Source organism: Orcinus orca, chromosome 1 (assembly GCF_937001465.1).
Source record: "Orcinus orca chromosome 1, mOrcOrc1.1, whole genome shotgun sequence".
Lineage (NCBI taxonomy): Eukaryota > Metazoa > Chordata > Mammalia > Artiodactyla > Delphinidae > Orcinus > Orcinus orca.
Window position 1 is genome coordinate 16774092 of NC_064559.1, and position 6591 is coordinate 16780682.

Consider the following 6591-nt stretch of genomic DNA (forward strand, 5'->3'; position numbering starts at 1 on the left):
CTTCGAGTGACTTTTGGACTTCACCAGGTCCCCGTCCGCCCATGTTTTAACAAGACGTAGTTCAAAGCAGTCAGAGACGACTCGAGCTAATTGGTTGATTCAGCAAGAAACCTGGGAAAAGCTGATGCTGAGGTTGGAAGGCATCAGGCTGGCAGGGTTAGCAGAAAGGGCCTTGGAGTGGAGGTGCACCCTGCCACGCATCATATGTGTGACGGACATGACGGTGAGCGCGGATGCCTGAGCGAAGGTGACAGACCGGCTCTCATTTGCACCGAAAGAAACTTCCCTTGGAGTAGACACAAGCGAAATAATGTCCACAAATTGGGGACATTTTTAGGCTGCTGGCCACTTGGCAGAATTTTCCCTGCTGAAACCTCCTCCTTCAAGGAGGAAAAAAGCCTATGCTCTTCACTATGACAGGGCACCTGTCCCAATCATCCCCTGCGGCTCTCAAAGACACAGGAGGAATTACAGTAAGTCCCCTACATATGAACGAGTTCCATTCTGAGAGCATGTTCATAAGTCCAATTTGTTTGTAAGTTCAGCAAAGTTAGCCTAGGTACCCAATTAACACAATCGGCTATATAGTACTGTACTGTAATAGGTTTATGACACTTTTCACCCAAATAATACATAAAAAACAAAGAAACACAAAAAATAAACATTTTTAATCTTACAGTACAGTACCTTGAAAAGTACAGTAGTACTACAGCAGCTGGCATACAGGGCCTGGCATCGAGTGAACAGGCAAGAAGAGTTACTGACTGGAGGAGGGAGAGGAGGTGGGAGATGGTACAGCTGAAGGATCGTCAGTAATAGGAGACAGAGGGCAAGCTGCAGGTTCACTCACGCCTGACGTGGATGGAACGCACGTCTGCATCTTTGAAAGGTCGCAACTTGAATGTTCGTATGTAGGAGACTTACTGTACAGAATGCAGAGATACAACCACCAGGCACGTTCGCAGAGCACCTGGCAAGCACTCTCACACGCATTCTCTCCTTGAATCCTCACAGCTTCCCAACTGAGGTAGAGATGCCTCAGTGGGCAGAACTCAAACTCACATCTTACTGACTCCACAGCCAGTGCTGGTTTCACTCTGCCTCCTGGAGTTTAAGCCAGAGAAACTCGGGAGAACGTCATCACCAAGTGTTAGGTTGGAAACTGCTCTTCCTTTCTAATGGGACAGGGGCCATTCTCTGAGGACCTTTGCTGCGTCCCAGGTACCCGCCACCAAGCTGCCCTTCCCCTGACTCTGCTGGAACTTCTTTCCATCCCCACTCCTCTTGCCCAGTCTTGTCTTTGAAAATCTACTCTTTGAGACCCTACACACACACACACACACACACACACACACACACACATACACACTTAGTTCTATCTCTTATACAAAAGAGAAAATGCCTTAAAATCTGTCCTAGCCTTAGAAAGAAACATGTTATTTGAATGCAGACAGGTGGATCGCGGGCAGCTATGTGGTTTTGAAGTCTGAACTCACCAAAGCACCTCCAGCAATTTGCTGGACGTGGCTTCCAAGTAGAAATGATTGTTGTCTTATTTAACCTCACCACAATCAGAATACAGTTTTCAAGCTCCTGTGTGACTGTAGAGGCAGCAGGTGGCAGAGAAGTCTCAGGACCCTAGGAGATCTCTGACTTCACATGGGATGAAATAGGCTTGCATGGGTAGTCAGTGATCAGTCAACGAGGATGTTGCCACTGCGTCGCTGTAGGTGACTGGGCATCAGAAGACCTACTGAACAATCATCTCACTGCTTGGCATTGACCTGTGTCATCTAAGCTGTCCGTCTCCTTTAGGCTTACAAATTGCCATCCGTTCACAGATCGAAAGCCACCAACTGATTCTGAACAAGCAGAAAATGATCATTTTATTAGTTTGATTCCCCAGTGTACTTGGCAGGATAACAGAACAGTGAGAAATGAATGGGGTCTGAATATTATTTACTGAGATGAAAGTCTGGAAGTCAGAGCCCAGTTGGTACAAGTTCTAATTAACATATTTACCAAGCTACACCAGTGCAAATCCTTTGACTTCATTTATTCATTCACTACAACATTTATTGAGCATCGATTATGTGCTACGCTATCAGTCACAGTCAACTGTCACTCCTAGACCCTCGCTGGACTAACTCTTAAAACATACAGTTGATTCTCGTTATGTGTGGTTATTATGTTCCGACAAGTCACCAGGAGCACTGAATTGGCTTCTAGGGGAAATACAGGGTTAGGCTCCTGAGAGCTTCTGGCCACAACTTTTTCATCAACGGATCAATATATAACCTTGTTTTATGTGTGTTTTGTTTAATATTGTTTAATATTATTAGTTCATGAATATTGAACTCACAGCCAACAGCACTATAGCTCATGGCTGAATGAAGCTTATCTAACACGTGTATTTTCTCCATAAGGCACATCACAGCTTTCTTGTACTTAGGACACTAGACATCAGGGCAGCACTACAATCGGGGTCCATTTTAAACAGCAAAATCATCAACAAAAAGCACAAGAATGTGAAAAAGGTGGCACCAAATGGACCACACAAAAAGGCGAGCTGACACTTTGTCCAGCTTTGGGTGACCCAAATTCTTCACCACTCTGTGTGTGTCCTTAAATGATCATCAAACACCACAAGAATTGATTGGGGGGGGCACAAATAAATTTTAGGGGGTAGGTGAATTCACAAATACAGAATCCGCAGATAATGAGGATTGACTGTACTTTATATGAAAAAGTACGCTGAAAAAAAATCAATTGAGAGGCATTGTCATTACAGGTCCTCAGAATGTTAATACTTTTTTCGGAAACAGTGGTAGAAAGTATCATTTGTGTTTATTCAAAAGGAAACTTTTTCAGAGACAGAATTAAATATGCTGGAGATTTGGGTTCAGCAATATTCACTTGGAGATCTGAGGATATTGATTTTTTTTTTTTAAAATTTTTGGCTGCGTTGGGTCTTTGTTGCTGCGCACGGGTCTTTTTTCTCTAGTTGTGGCGAGCGGGGGCTACTCTTCATTGCGGTACGTGGGTCTTTCACCGCGGCGGCCTCTCTAGTTGTGGAGCACAGGCTCTAGGCACACAGGCCTCAGCAGTTGCAGCGCACAGGCTCAGCAGCTGTGGCTTGCAGGCTCTAGAGCGCAGGCTCAGTAGTTGTGGCGCACGGGCTTAGTTGCTACGCCCCGTGTGGGATCTTCCTGGACCAGGGCTCGAACCCGTGCCCCCTGCATTGGCAGGCGGATTCCCAACCACTGCGCCACCAGGGAAGCCCTGAGGCTATTGATTACTTGTCTAATTCGTATCATTTCCCCTGGTTCCTTAGAAAACTTGAGCTGTTTTGCCATCTGATCTGCTCTCAATGATGCATTTTACATTCTCATTCTTTTAACCTTTCCCAATGGACAGAAGTCCCTAAGCTCACTGCAACCTGCCCTAGTTTTCTCGAAGTGGGACTGCTGGAGGAACTTGAACCCTCTGTCTGCCTCCTGCACTGCACCTTGTGGTCCTGGCCGGCCTGGAACTCAGTGCTTTCCCAGCATCCACCATGGCAGACTCATCTCCAGAGGGTGGCAAGCTACAGGAGGGGGATGCATTAACCCAGCCGGTCCTGGGTTGGGCTTTTTAAGCACAACGTTAAATGATTCTATTTCTGCATCTATGAAATGAGAGTAATGGTAACCCTCTGCCCTCCTCATGGGGCTGCTCTTATTAGGCTGGGATAGGATAGAGCATATTGGGGGAACTTATAAACTGTAAATAAATATTAAGATTATTATAACTTATCTGGACCCTTTCTTTTCTTCTTCTTTTTGGTCTGTGAGGCTTTTCACCATCAGAAAAAATAGCTACAACTCTAATAACCCCATGACATTTTTTGTGAATGGTTCTAGCAAGATTGAAGTGAATATAAATCTTCTGACTAACCCAGAGGTTTGGGGATTTTTCCCTTCCTTGTGCCCATAAGTAATGTATATTGGCTGAGTCTCGACTTCGCTTTCCTTATTTGTCAAACAGGCTTTTAGGTCTCATAAGTTAAAAGCAGTGCTCTTTTGGCAGCCACCTCTCATACAGCAACAATTCAAATGAAACATTTGTCACCAATAAGCACTTATTAAACACTGGCAGTGTGCAAGACCTATGCCTTGTGCCGCATCAGATAGAACAGAAATGTTGTCATGATCCATAACTTTGAAGACAACGTGCCAACAAAATATCTTGAGACGAGTTGGACACGCTTCTTAACGGCCAACTAATTTTATTTTTTCAAAAATGATTTAGGCAAAGGCAGATCATTTAAGCAAAGTTTTTGGTGCCTCAGAGACCTCTGGATAACTTTTCATAGTGCATTGTTCGTCAACCAGTGACCCAACAAGCACACAGTATTGGAGTCAGACAGACACGGGTGGAACCCCAAATCTCCCACTTACTTAAGTCTGAGCTCATATTAGTTACTCAACTTCTTTGAGTAACTTCCTCACATATAAGAGTGGGAACAATTATATCTCCTTCAGGAGGTTTTGTGAGAATTAGACATAATCTTGTAGGCAAGCCCTCTGAGCCAAGTGACCAGCATGCAGGAGATGACCCAATAAATACAGACTCCCTTCCCTCCACGAGCCCCAGATGGAACTACTTACAGTGACTTTGTTTTCATGGCCACAATCACTCATCATAAATTTTTAGGTAACAGGCCCTCTCCTAAGTCTTGGGGATAAAGATAAAATAGTCTATACTTTCTGTCCTAAAGGAGTTTGCAACCTAGTGAATTGAATCAAAGGGGAAGTCATGCTATTGCAAATCGAATAAAGTTTTATTCAGAGAGGAAAATGCTTCAAAATGTCAATTTCAGAATCCCTTATTTCAGTCTCTTCTCCACGGAGACAAATGGTGATGGTGGAAGTTGTGCAGTAGATTTGTTTTCCCACAGAGATCTTTTTTTAAAAAAAATCTACTGAGTTCTGCCAGAAGAAACTCATGACATGCTGGAAGTTTAATTATGTTCAATTCATTAACACAATTAGATCTGTGAACAAATTTATTGACACAGCCAAACTCATTCTTATAGGCCTCTAAACTCTGGGAATGAGAAATGGGAAATTCATCTTTAGTTCCCTGGAACAGTTCTAAGAGATCTGACCAGAGGTTGCCACTAATAATTAATGCCAAGAATCGTTCCTTTTTAAAGAATGGTTCTTGGGTCCCTTGGAACATAAATTGAATCTCCTTGAAATGCTACCTTTCATTTTAACATAATAAGTGATCCAAACGGGGGAGATTTGATGAATATGGACTTGATGTTAGTTAGCTTAACTGAGCTGGCCTCCCTTACAATCAGGAGATGAAGGCTTGCTCTTGCTTTGCTAGTGAAGGCCAAAGGGATATTGGGGGTTGAGAAGGACCTAATGATCCACCTCCTTTCCTTCTGAATTAATCCTTTCCAGCTAAATTTTTGTCTTTCCGCTGCAGTTGATTTGCACATACAAGTGGTGTAGGAGCTTGACGTAAAGAAGGAGTTTACGACCGAGGATAGTTTTAAGAATTTTCCTCTGGAGGAGAGTCAATGTGCCCATCTCCAGGCCAAGAATTTTTAAAGAGGCCTCAGTAAAATACTAAATTGTTGTTATTGTTGTTTACTGATGATTTAATCAAGGAAAAACTTTTTCTTAAAGATCATGTATAATCAGAAGTGTTTTCCCACCAGATCCATCTAATTTTCTGAACAATCTTCAGTTGGCATAACGCTGTAGGCAACTTGATGTCAAAGAAAGTTCCACACATATTACTTTTGATAGCCAAGGTTCGGGTAGCTACCTCACATATACTCTACCTGGATCTACATGTACTTCCCAACTGTGGGCTTATCTGTGACAATAAAAAATAAATAGATCTACAGGTCATTTAGCCGAGTGCCTGGGTTTGAATCCCAGGCTCTGCCAACTTAGTAACTAACTAGGTGGACTTGAGAATGTTTTTAAGTGTTTCTGTGCTTCAGTTCCTGCATCTGTAAAAATGGCCATAATAATTGTGTCTCTCGCCAATATTTGTTTTCAGTTTAAATGAACTATGTGGAAAAAACTTAGAATAGCTGTTGATACCTTATACTCACAAAATGGTAGCAATTATCATCATATGCAGCCTCTCATTGACCCCCACCCCCCACCCCATGGTGGAGCTTACAATTTCAGTTGCCCCTTCCCTGGATCCTGGAACCCAGTGACCTAACAATGAACCTGGGATTCTTGTGTTACTGCCCAGGTATTCTTTGCTACTTATCAGATAAATTCTTTGCATGTACAACTAGCTTATCATCTTTGAAAAACAGGAACATTTTAATTGGAGAAAAATCTGCATTTTATTCCCCTATTAATGCAGTTTTTAAAATTTCAGCTGACATACTGTGCATTTTCGAAAAGAGGTGGGAAGTAGGATTATGGCTGGAAAGTTAGACATGTGGCCTTAGACACTCAGAGAGTCATGACCTGGAAAATGCACTAGACACTCTGTAATGGGAAGCCACGTTCATAGCAGAATCTGATTTAGAAAAAAAACCACAGGAGACACCATACATGGGCAAGCAAC